Source organism: Salvelinus fontinalis, chromosome 18 (genome assembly GCF_029448725.1).
Source record: "Salvelinus fontinalis isolate EN_2023a chromosome 18, ASM2944872v1, whole genome shotgun sequence".
In the NCBI taxonomy this organism is placed as follows: domain Eukaryota; kingdom Metazoa; phylum Chordata; class Actinopteri; order Salmoniformes; family Salmonidae; genus Salvelinus; species Salvelinus fontinalis.
In genome coordinates, this window is record NC_074682.1 from 48,142,763 (window position 1) to 48,155,090 (window position 12,328).

Genomic DNA, 12,328 nt, shown 5'->3' on the forward strand with positions numbered 1-12,328 from the left:
GTGTTACGTCCCAAATGGCAACCTATTCCAACCTATTCCTCCATAGGGCTCTGGTCAAAAGTAGTGCACTATATGGGGAATAGGGTGCCCTTTGGGACAAAAATTAAAACCTAATGGCAAATAGAGCAGTGAAAATACGATAACTTATTTTGGTCCCCTGTGGCTCAGTTGGTAGAGCATGGCGCTTGCAACGCCAAGGTTGTGGGTTCATTCCCCACGGGGGGACCAGGATGAATATGTATGAACTTTCCAGTTTGTAAGTCGCTCTGGATAAGAGCGTCTGCTAAATGACTTAAATGTAAATGTAAATGTAGAACAACTACTAGTTTCCAGAGCTATCTTATATAAAATGTGTCTACTCTCTCTTAGCAGACACAGAAACATTTTCTCTCATCCTTACATAAAAGAGGGGGACTGTTTGACTGACTAGGATGATAGCAGTTTATACCATGGATAAATAACGTTCATGTAAGAACAGTTGATAAAAACAAAACAAACCACAAGTCTGCTAGCATTCGAGTACAAGGAGTGGATTGTCAGCACAAAACAAGTCTGTTTTTTAGGCTAATGTTGTCCACTTAGACTTATGAGCAGGAGTAATAGTGAATGACTGAATCCTCCAAGTCAAAGTTAGAGATTGATGATAAATAATGTAATTTAATTCACCCAGGCGTATTCAGAAGTCTCATTCTCCAGCAGCAAAAGCATGCAGTGATATTTCTCTCTGCTCTGTTACTTTCACAGGCCACTGAGAGAATTTCTGAGGACGCTGGGATTGACATTAGTGCAGGCCTAGTGGATGACTGTTTGTGTTATGAGAAAACGGTGCCAAAATAAGTATAATTTAATTTTAAGTCTGCAGCGCAATGACTTGCATCTACGACATTGATCATTTATAGCTAGGGAATGACCTCACCAGGCACTCCGCTAAGGTCAGCAGTATAAGAAAACCGCCAACCTACGATTTGCTATTAAATCAAATCAAAGTTTATTGGTTGTGTACTCAGTTGTGTACTCAGTTTAGCAGGTGTTATAGTGGGTGCAGGAAAGTGGTTATGTTACTAACTGCAGTAAAATGTAAAACAATTCAAATGAAGGGGGGGAAAAAATCTAAAACTGAAGAACCAATCTGATTAACAATCCAAATACACAGTAATCAAATGCAATCTATATGTACAGAACCAGTCAAAAGTTTGAACACACCTACTCCTTCCAGGGTTTTTCTTTATTTTTACTATTTTCTACATTGTAGAATAATAATGAAGACATCAAAACTATGAAATAACACATATGGAATCATGTAGTAACCAAAAAAGTGTTAAACAAATCAAGATAGATGTTATATTTGAGATTCTTCAAAAGCAGCCACCCTTTGCCTTGATGACAGCTTTGCACACTCTCTGTCCAAACTTTTGACTGGTACTGTATGTACACCGAGGACATTTACACAAGATCAGCTAAGAATAACAGTATGACAATGAGTGACAAGGAGTTGACATGATAGCACAAACAGATCTGTGACCAGGCTAAGGAACTTCTTTCAGTCACACATACTGTATAACAGAGTTCAATGTACTCATTTATCTAAAAAACACTTGTTAAAGAGACGATCAGCAGTAGAAACAATAACAAAGCGTACTCCACTCCCCTGTTTTGGTAAAAAGCTGAGGGATGTTGCTGTAGAACATTTTGTTTGTCACATGCTTCGTAAACAACAGGTGTAGACTAAGTCAAATGCTTAACTTACTGTAACCACTCTTAAATTCATAGACACAGCTATGGATGCAAGGACTGACCATCCATTATATAACATTTGTCTTTTTAACCATGTTTGAGGCTATATTGTGTTTGTTTACATTTACTTGGTGTAAACATTGGAGTAAAAAGCTTATATTTGGGGTTTTGACAGGGTTCGACAGTTGAACTAAGGTCATGAGGCATTTATAAGCTATATTCTTCAAGAATTGGTGGCTACATATCGTTAATTTAAGTTCAGAAATGTATGTAGCAACTGCTGATTGCCCTTTTAAAGCCGTACCACAATACACCAATTTCAATAATACATTGGACAAGTGCCAAGGACAGAGGCATGCTGTAGAGTGTGTACAGTGTTATGACTCTACGTGTTTCATGATCAGGGCTGGCCATGCAAGACAAGGGAAACTCCAAACACCTGCTTGTCTCCAGCGGTGACTGTAAATAAAAGTCAAGATGGTATTTTCAATTCATCTGAAATTAAAATGGCCACCATTTACAAGAACAGACCTGATAAAATCTGTTCCCCTCACAACAGCTGTTTCTGGTAAATTAAACAAGCATCCCCACCCTTCCCTCCAAAACCCATTAATCACCCAAAGTAAAACAGGAAAGTGTGTGGAGATAATGAGGGGGGAAAACCCATAATGACTGCAAAATTAATTGATTTTGACTTCTACAGTATCTCTGTCATATCCTTTGTCCTGTCCAGTAGACCTGGGTTCAAAAGCTATTTGAAAATCAAGCACAGTTAAAGTATTTGAACGTTTTTGAATGATTTCAAATAGCATTTGAACCCAGGTCTGATGTCCAGCCCTGGCAGTTTTGACTACAGATGTAGGATCTTAATTTGTTCACTCTTTTGTTGCTGAGAATGTTCCTGCACAGCAGGAAATGCAAATTTGTAGTGTATAGATAGATACACATGGCGAAGCGTGACTTAACGTGACCACGCCCCCGTGTAGGGTACAGCCGTAGGGTACTCCAACGTTAAATTTCCTACTTTACTCATAACCCGAACAATGTCTGTATTCTTTTTTTTTTTGTCATTCTATAAACATTTTGGATATGCTCGGTTGGTAATTTTTAACATACTTCCAGCTAGTCTTAAAGTGGAACTGCCAGGGTTTTAGCAACATGAAATCTTATTAAGGATTTCATATACACCCCAGGAATGTCACGGCCGTCGAAAGAAGTGGACCAAAGTGCAGCGTGGTGAACATACATTTCCTTTTATTTTAAAATGTCGCCAACAAAACAGGAAACAAAATAAACGACCGTGAAGCTTACGAGGGCTAAGTGCCACTAACAAAAGTCAACTACCCACAATCACAGGTGGGAAAAAGGGCTGCCTAAGTATGATTCCCAATCAGAGACAACGATAGACAGCTGTCCCTGATTGAGAACCATACCCGGCCAAAACTTAGAAACACAAATCATAGAAATAAAGGACATAGAATGCCCACCCAAATCACACCCTGACCAAACCAAAAAGAGACATAAAAAAGGCTCTCTCGTGACAAGGAAGAATATTACACTCTTTTTTTTTCATTTTCTGACAAGCGAGAACTGAGATATGGTCATTTTCATGTGTTTATAAATTCATAGAATGTTTGGGAATGATGTATAGTAAGGTATTTGTGAAAATTCTATAGCAATATAGAGTGGGAAAGTGGCTGTGCGTTTGGGCAATTAATAGACACTGCAGTAAATAAAACCTAATAAAAACATTGGTCTTGTCCAGGACAGGAGTCTATGCAGACCGGTGCGCCATAGCCAATCAGAGCTACAGTAGGCCTATGTGCAAATAAGCCATTTCCCACACAATGCTGCTATCATTGACTTTGAACTGGACTATGAAACTTGTCCTCCTACAACTTGACTGCCTGCCCGCCCATTTGATCAATGCCAAATACATTTGATTGACAACTAAGAGATATGCTAACTGTGGATAACAGTCGTACAAGTTCAACGTAGCTAGCTAGCAACACAATTCACATTTCTTGCTAGACAATTCACATTTCTTGCTAGCTAACCAAATGACACCTGCATCTCTAGCTGTAGTCACCGAAAAACGATATGAGGGGAAAAAGTCGGTCACTTACCCAGTCCTCCAATGACATGACATCCTCCCAGCAGATAGCTAGCTAGCTAACGTTAGGCTCTGTGTTTTTAGCTTGCTAAATAAATAGCTAGATACATAAATATATATGCTAGCCCAGGGGTGTCAAACGCAATCAGTGCAATGGCCATATTGAAAAAACATAACTAATTCGAGGCCCAGACATAGCCTATCTGTTTTTACAAAAGAATGTGCAACTGCGACCCAAACTGGCCATTGTTTTATTAGAAAAAATATGTCCCTTTATAAAGTCCACTTACTGTACATAGACCAGCGTCACCAACCTTTTCTGATTTAAGATCACTTTCTGGGTCAAAATGCAAGCCGAGATCTACCGCTCAGATTTTCTTAAAAAGAAGAGTTTAAAAATGTAACCCTATGCAACATTAACCAATTAAAAATAGTTCTGCAGCAATGAGGTTTGCGCAGTAGGCTATCACTACATTATCACTGCATATTGGCTACGCTTGAATTGCCCTGCCAATGTTGTTATTCTCAGACCATTTTGAAATTATATTTAAAAATGTTAGGTATATGATCACACTGGTAATAGATCATTTGTTGTATTACTTGTGAGGCACAGCTGAGTGAGCATAATATATATATATTTTTTTTACTGGACTGATGGCCTGCATCTGCTGGTCAGTCTGAGGGGAGGGAGCAGCGGTGAGGCTGCCTCTCATCCCACTCACCATCCCTCCTCTCTCCCTCCCTCTGCTGAAGGGACACATTCTTCCAGCTGATGGCGAAACTTAGTCGCACTGCATTATTTCTGCCTTGTGCACCAATTCATGTTGTTACTCCTATGACCAGAGAAAGTAAAATATTTCTTGATATAAAAAAAGACAATAATAACAATGCAAGCTTATTGAAACACTTTGCTATCCTTCATAGCACCTGCAGTTGTAGTTGTAGCGTGAATGGAGGTAGGGAGAACACACATTTTATGGCTTATAAAACTGTTGAACAAAATGTTGACAGTGCTGAATAACAAGTTAAATATTAGCTTACTTATATAAACAGCAGCTCGTTGCTGTATTAATTGAGTCTCTCTCTATTCATGGTTTTAAAAGTTTCCTGTGTGTTCAAGACTTATTTTCAAAGTCTATGGCGTGACGAAACTGTGCAGACAGCTATCCGATTGGCCAGCGGTAGACCTATATGGGCACTTGATTTGTCCTCTTGGCCTCTCGGGTAGGCAGAGTTCTACCTTCAGACACTCAGCTGGCCACTCCCTGGATTTTGTGTTAAATGCTCTACAACAAAGCTTTCTTAGTGTCCAACAAGCTTTCTCGACCCGTAACCTTGTTCTGAACACCTCCAAAACAAAGGTCATGTGGTTTGGTAAGAAGAATGCCCATCTTCCCACAGGTGTGATTACTACCTCTGAGGGTTTAGAGCTTGAGCTAGTCACCTCATACAAGTACTTGGGAGTATGGCTAGAAGGTACACTGTCCTCTCAGCACATATCAAAGTTGCAGGCTAAAGTTAAACCTAGACTTGGTTTCCTCTATCGTAATTGCTCCTCTTCATCCCACCTGATTCAGATGACCATCCTACCCATGCTAGATTACGGAGACATAATTTATAGATCGGCAGGTAAGGGTGCTCTCGAGCGACTAGATGTTCTTTAACATTCGGCCATCAGATTTGCCACCAATGCTCCTTATAGGAAACATCACTGCACTCTACAGTCCTCTGTACACTGGTCATCTCTGTATACCCGTCGCAAGACCCACTGGTTGATGCTTATTTATAAAACCCTCTTAGGCCTCACTCGCCCCTATCTGAGATATCTACTGCAGCCCTCATCCTCCACATACAACACCGATTCTGCCAGTACAACACCGGTTCTGCCAGTCACATTCTGTTAAAGGTCAGCAAAGCACACACATCCCTGGGTCCCTCGTCTTTTCAGTTCGCTGCAACTAGTGACTGGAATGAGCTGCAACAAACACTCAAACTGGACAGTTTTATCTCAATCTCTTCATTCAAAGACTCAATCATGGACACTCTTACTGATAGTTGTGGCTGCTTTGTGTGATGAATTGTTGTCTCTACCTTCTTGCTCTTTGTGCTGTTGTCTGTGCCCAATAATGTTTGTACCATGTTTTGTGCTGCTACCATGTTGTGCTGCTGCCATGTTGAGTTGCTACCATGTTGTTGTCATGTTGTGTTGCTGCCTTGCTATGTGGTTGTATTAGGTCTCTCTTTATGTAGTGCTGTGTTGTCTCTCTTGTTGTGATGTGTGTTTTGTCCTATATTTATTTATTATTATAATTTTTTAAATCCCAGCAACTGTCCCCACAGGAGGCCTTTTGCCTTTTGGTAGACCGTCATTGTAAATAAGAATTTGTTCTTAACTAACTTGCCTAGTTAAATAAAGGTTAAATAAAATAAATAAAAAGACTCATGAAATGGTTGAAAATGGGAATACTTCGCCTTCCCAGCACTATGGCTGCTGAATCAAGTGCCCCTACCACCAACAGCGGAAATTATTTTAATAAATAGGAACGCAAGGTTTTATCGTTGTTGTTTTTTACAGAAATGTTTGATGAGTCACTAGGAATGGCTTGGAGATCGACCAGTTGATCGAGATCGAAGTAGTTACACGAATTAGAACTAGATTAACTTCTCTAGCTAACGTCAACTAATCGGCAAAAAAGCTAGAGGTAAACAAACAGTGACGTCAGTATAATGCGACAGCTTTACTAGCTTTACTGTCAGTGTTAGCAGGTCAGGTAACAAATTAGTGTCATCCAAATAATTTGTTGTTGTAACATCCAAGTATGTTAATAATGACACGTGAGGCAGCTGAAAGCATTTATTGAAACAACAAAAAAAGTGTCAGTTTAGGATGATGCCAAAGTTAGGCTAATTACATATGAGTAACAGGAGTACCCTATGGCTGTAGGCTACAAGGGGGCATGGTCACGTTAAACCACGCCTCACCGTGTGTTTCTATTCAGGGTTTAAGAAGGCTTCAAATGTGTGTAATTTCCACTTTAAAATGTTAGACTTGATTTGCCCTAATGAAAAATGTATCAATCCCTACAAAAATGTCTATTAATTACAATCCCCAGAATAATTCACATTTCCTGTTGCTGCAGGATTATTTACCTGCTGTAGCAAACAGGCTCAAATTAAGATCTTACATCTGTAGGTGGTATACAGCTATGACCTGAAGTTACTTTTTTGGAGCAGGTTAGGAGATTATTAACATGGCAGGTTAAGAGAATTAACATGGCAGTTTAAGAGAATTTACAAAGCAGGTTAAGATAATTAACATGGCAGGTTAGGAGAATTAACATGGCAGGTTAAGAGAATTTAAAAAGCAGGTTAGGAGAATTAACATGGCAGGTTAGGAGAATTAACATGGCAGTTTAAGAGAATTTACGCAGCAGGTTAGGAGAATTAACATGGCAGGTTAGGGAAATTAGGGTTAGGATTAGTTAAAATGGTCTCCTAACCTGCTACGTAAATGTACTTCTAGTCTTGGCTATACTCCATCTAGTTACAACCAGCTCTGGCCCCTTGTGGTCAACATGTCCTGTCTTTGCAGTGATCAACAGGATCTGGAAGCTGCTCATTCATTAATCTGGAGTCTATGACACACAGCACTTCCTCTCTGGTTTGCATTTTGGCTCATGACATGGCATTTAACAGAATTACACAGTTGAAGAGGAGGATGTGATATGATAGCACAAACAGATATGCGACCAGGCTAGGGAAAGACAGAGTAACCCCGTGGACTCAAGAACTTGAACTTGAAATGAACTGGAGAAATGTCCGCACCATAATGCTGCACGTTAGTGCCCAGTGCCCTTATGGTGAAATAATTGACACATAGCCAATATGACACAATGTAAAAACTAGGAAGTATGGGTGTGTTCTTCGGCTTAATGCTGCCAGGTTCTTATGCACTATAAACATGCACATATTTCACAATACCCTCTATCTGTCTGGTACGTGGGAGGCCAGATATGAGATTGGCTGTGAAAGAATGGAGAGGACGACAATTGAAACTTCACTTCAACTTCTTTAATGTCATGATGTACACAGGAGAATATGACAGAGTATTATAAACCCATAGATTTAGGAGAAGGTTGTAGAGAGTTCCTCCTTTGATTGTCACACAAGACTGCTACTTGAATGGTCAATATAGAACGGTAGGTAGACATTATGCAAAATAGAAATGACGTTTTTCCATAGACAGGAGAAGTTGATCATGTCTGGAAAATTAATCATTGAAACAAATCAATCTTGCAGCTGGCTGATAACAGGCAGGCTAAACCATGGGATTTGTCGAATAAAACAAAAAGCAGTTTGCATCTGCTTGATAATAATGAACAATAGACTATTTTAAAGGATCTTCAAAACAAGTCTGTTCGCTCTGGGGAATATACAGTATGTGAAGAGATACCTTCTCTGAGATTCACCAGTGTGAGTGAAATGCATATCAATGATCTGTCATCACATTTATATTGCTTTCTGCCTATTTTAGACAATTTGCTCTTCTGTCTCAGCATACCTGTACATGTTGCTTTTGTTTCTAAGTTTAAGTGTTTTCCGTATTATGCTGGTTATGAAAGTTTGTGTTCTTAAGGCCTCATAAGAATTGTTATTGGTTGGTTATCATAGGTCATAGTCATTAGTTAAGAACCTAATTAATATAGGTCATTCTTAGTAAAATAATGGCATGTTCAGCTTAAGGCTGCGTTCGTAAATTCAATCTGGAGTGCCAGTGGGAATAGTATAGAGAATAGAGTGCTATAGGGAATAGTATAGGGAATAGAGTGCTTTAAGGAATAGTATAGGGAATAGAGTGCTATAGGGAATAGGGTGCCATTTGGGATGCAGACATTGTTTTGTCTAGGGCTTACTAAGGCCTCACACGTGTTTTCATAGATAAACACATTATAAATATTAGCATTTTCTATTTGTTATGGGAGAGGCAATCACTATGGCTCATTTTTATTTATTTATTTATTTTCTCCTTCATTTAACCAGGTAGGCTAGTTGAGAACAAGTTCTCATTTACAACTGTGACCTGGCCAAGATAAAGCTGCGACACAAACAACAACACAGTTAAACATGGAATAAACAAACATGCAGTCAATAATACAATAGAAATCAAGTTTATATACAGTGTGTGCAAATGAGGTAGGATAAGGGAGGTATGGCAATAAATAGGCCATAGTGGTGAAATAATTACAATATAGCAATTAAACACTGGAGTGATAGATGTGCAGAAGATGAGTGTGCAAGTAGAGATACTGGGGTGCAAAGGAGCAAAATAAATAACAGTATGGGGATGAGGTAGTTGGATGGGCTATTTACAGATGAGCTATGTACAGGTGCAGTGATCTGTGAGCTGCTCTGACAGCTGGTGCTTAAAGTTAGTGAAGGAGATATGAGTCTCCAGCTTCAGTGATTTTTGCAGTTTGTTCCAGTCATTGGCAGCAAAGAACTGGAAGGAAAGGCAGCCAAAAGTAGGAATTGGCTTTGGGGGCGACCAGTGAGATATACCTGCTGGAGCACGAGCACGTGATTTATCGGTGGTAACAGTGTTTCCTAGCCTCAGTGCAGTGGGCAGCTGGGAGGAGGTGCTCTTATTATCCATGGACTTTAGGGTGTCCCAGAACTTTTGGGAGTTTGTGCTACAGGATGCAAATTTCTGTTAGAAAAAGCTAGCCTTTGCTTTCCTAACTGCCTGTGTATATTGGTTCGTAACTTCCCTGAAAAGTTGCATATCGCAGGGGCTATTCAATGCTAATGCAGAACGCCACAGGATGTTTTTGTGCTGGTCAAGGGCAGTCAGGTCTGGAGTGTTCCTGGTTCTCAATTTTTTGAATGGGGCATGTTTATTTAAGATGGTGAGGAAAGCACTTTTAAAGAATAACCAGGCATCCTCTACTGTCGGAATGAGGTCAATATCCTTCCAGGATACCCGGGCCAGGTTGATCAGAAAGGCCTGCTCGCTGAAGTGTTTTAGGGAGCGTTTGACAGTGATGAGGGGTGGTCGTTTGACCGCAGACCCATTACGGACGCAGGCAATGAGGCAGTGATCGCTGAGATCCTGATTGACAACAGCTAGGGTGTATTTGGAGGGCAGGTTGGTTAGGATGATATCTATGAAGGTGCCCGTGTTTACGGATTTGGGGTTGTACCTGGTAGTTTCATTGATAATTTTGTGAGATTGAGGGCATCAAGCTTAGATTGTAGGACGGCCGGGGTGTTAAGCATGTCCCAGTTTAGGTCACTTAACAGTATTAACTCTGAAGATAGATGGGGGGCAATAAATTCACATATGGTGTCCAGGGCACAGCTGGGGGCTGAGGGAGGTCTATAGCAAGCGGCAACAGTGAGAGACTTGTTTCTGGAAAGGTGGATTTTTAAAAGTAGAAGCTCAAATTGTTTGGGCACAGACCTGGATAGTAAGACAGAACTCTGTATGCTATCTCTGCAGTAGATTGCAACTCCGCCCCCTTTGGCAGTTGTATCTTGTCGGAAAATGTTATAGTTAGGGATGGAAATTTCTGTGTTTTTGGTGGTCTTCCTAAGCCAGGATTCAGACACGGCTAGGACATCCGGGTTGGCAGAGTGGGCTAAAGCAGTGAATAAAACAAACTTAGGGAGGATGCTTCTAATGTTAACATGCATGAAATCAAGGCTTTTACGGTTACAGATGTCAACAAATGAGAGCGCCTGGGGAATGGGAGTGGAGCTAGGCACTGCAGGGCCTGGATTAACCTATACATCACCAGAGGAACAGAGGAGGAGTAGGATAAGGGTACGGCTAAAGACTATAAGAACTGGTCATCTAGTACGTTCGGGACAGAGAGTAAAAGGAGCAGGTTTCTGTGCACGGTAGAATAATGTACAGACAAAGGTATGGTATGATGTGAATACAGTGGAGGTAAACCTATGCATTGAGTGACGATGAGAGAGATATTGTCTCTAGAAACATAATTTAAACCAGGTGAGGTCACCGCATGTGTGGGAGGTGGAACTAAAGGGTTAGCTAAGGAGTATTGAGCAGGGCTAGAAGCTCTACAGTGAAATAAGGCAAAAATTACTAACCAAAACAGCAATGGACAAGGCATATTGACATTAGGGAGAGGCATGCATAATCGAGTGATCATTGGGTCCAGTGAGTAGCTGGGCGAGCTGGTCATAGTCATTAGTTACCAAATTAATATTGGTCATTGTTAGTACAATAATAACCTATATGATTGCATAAGCACAGCGTATTAAGTTAAACAGCAGTGTATTAAGTTAAACATTAGTGTATTAAGTTAAACATCAGTGTATTACGTTAAACATCAGTGTATTACGTTAAACATTAGTCTATTAAGTTAAACATCAATGTATTAAGTTAAACAGTGTATTACGTTAAACATCAGTGTATTAAGTTAAACATCAGTGTATTACATTAAACAGTGTATTACATTAAACATCAGTGTATTACGTGGAACAGTGTATTAAGTTAAACATCAGTGTATTAAGTTAAACAGTGTATTACGTTAAACATCAGTGTATAAGTTAAACATCAGTGTATTACGTTAAACAGTGTATTACATTAAACATCAGTTTATTACGTTAAACCTCCGTGTATTAAGTTAAATATCAGTGTATTAAGTTAAACATCATTGTATTAAGTTAAACGTCAGTGTATTAAAGTTAAAGATCAGTGTATTAAGTTAAACATCAGTGTATTAAGTTAAACATCATTGTATTAAGTTAAACGTCAGTGTATTAAAGTTAAAGATCAGTGTATTAAAGTTAAACATCAGTGTATTAAGTTAAACATCCGTGTTTTAAGTTAAACATCCGTGTTTTAAGTTAAACGTCAGTGTATTAAAGTTAAACATCAGTGTATTAAAGTTAAACATCAGTGTATTAAGTTAAACATCATTGTATTAAGTTAAACGTCAGTGTATTAAAGTTAAACATCAGTGTATTGCACAACATGGTTCAATACGCCAATGTACTGTATCGTTTTTTTTTCTTTCATCCACGGTCTTGGAGCTAAAATTGGGATAATGTAGAGTATACTCTGCTAAAGACAATGCAAAGAAAAAAAGGAGATCAATGTTCAATACGGCGAACAAGGCATTTGTGACAAGTGCACGGGGGCCGCCATAATTATGAACATCCGCTATTGTATTGAAATGTCCATGTTTATGCTGCTATTGGAAAGGTAAAACCTTCTTCACTCTCTCCACAGTTGTAGGTGTTATGTCTGGTATGGCCATATGGCTAGGTGGCAGACATAACAATGCCATTACAACATATCAGACACATTCACAAGGACAATATTTGTTTTGCTCTGTAACATGATTAAAGGACTAGGCTCGAATCCCCAAAATCTTGACAATGTCTTTTATTAGAGAGATTAGAAAAAAATTAAAATGTCTTTATTTTCATATTGCCATGCACTCACGCCAC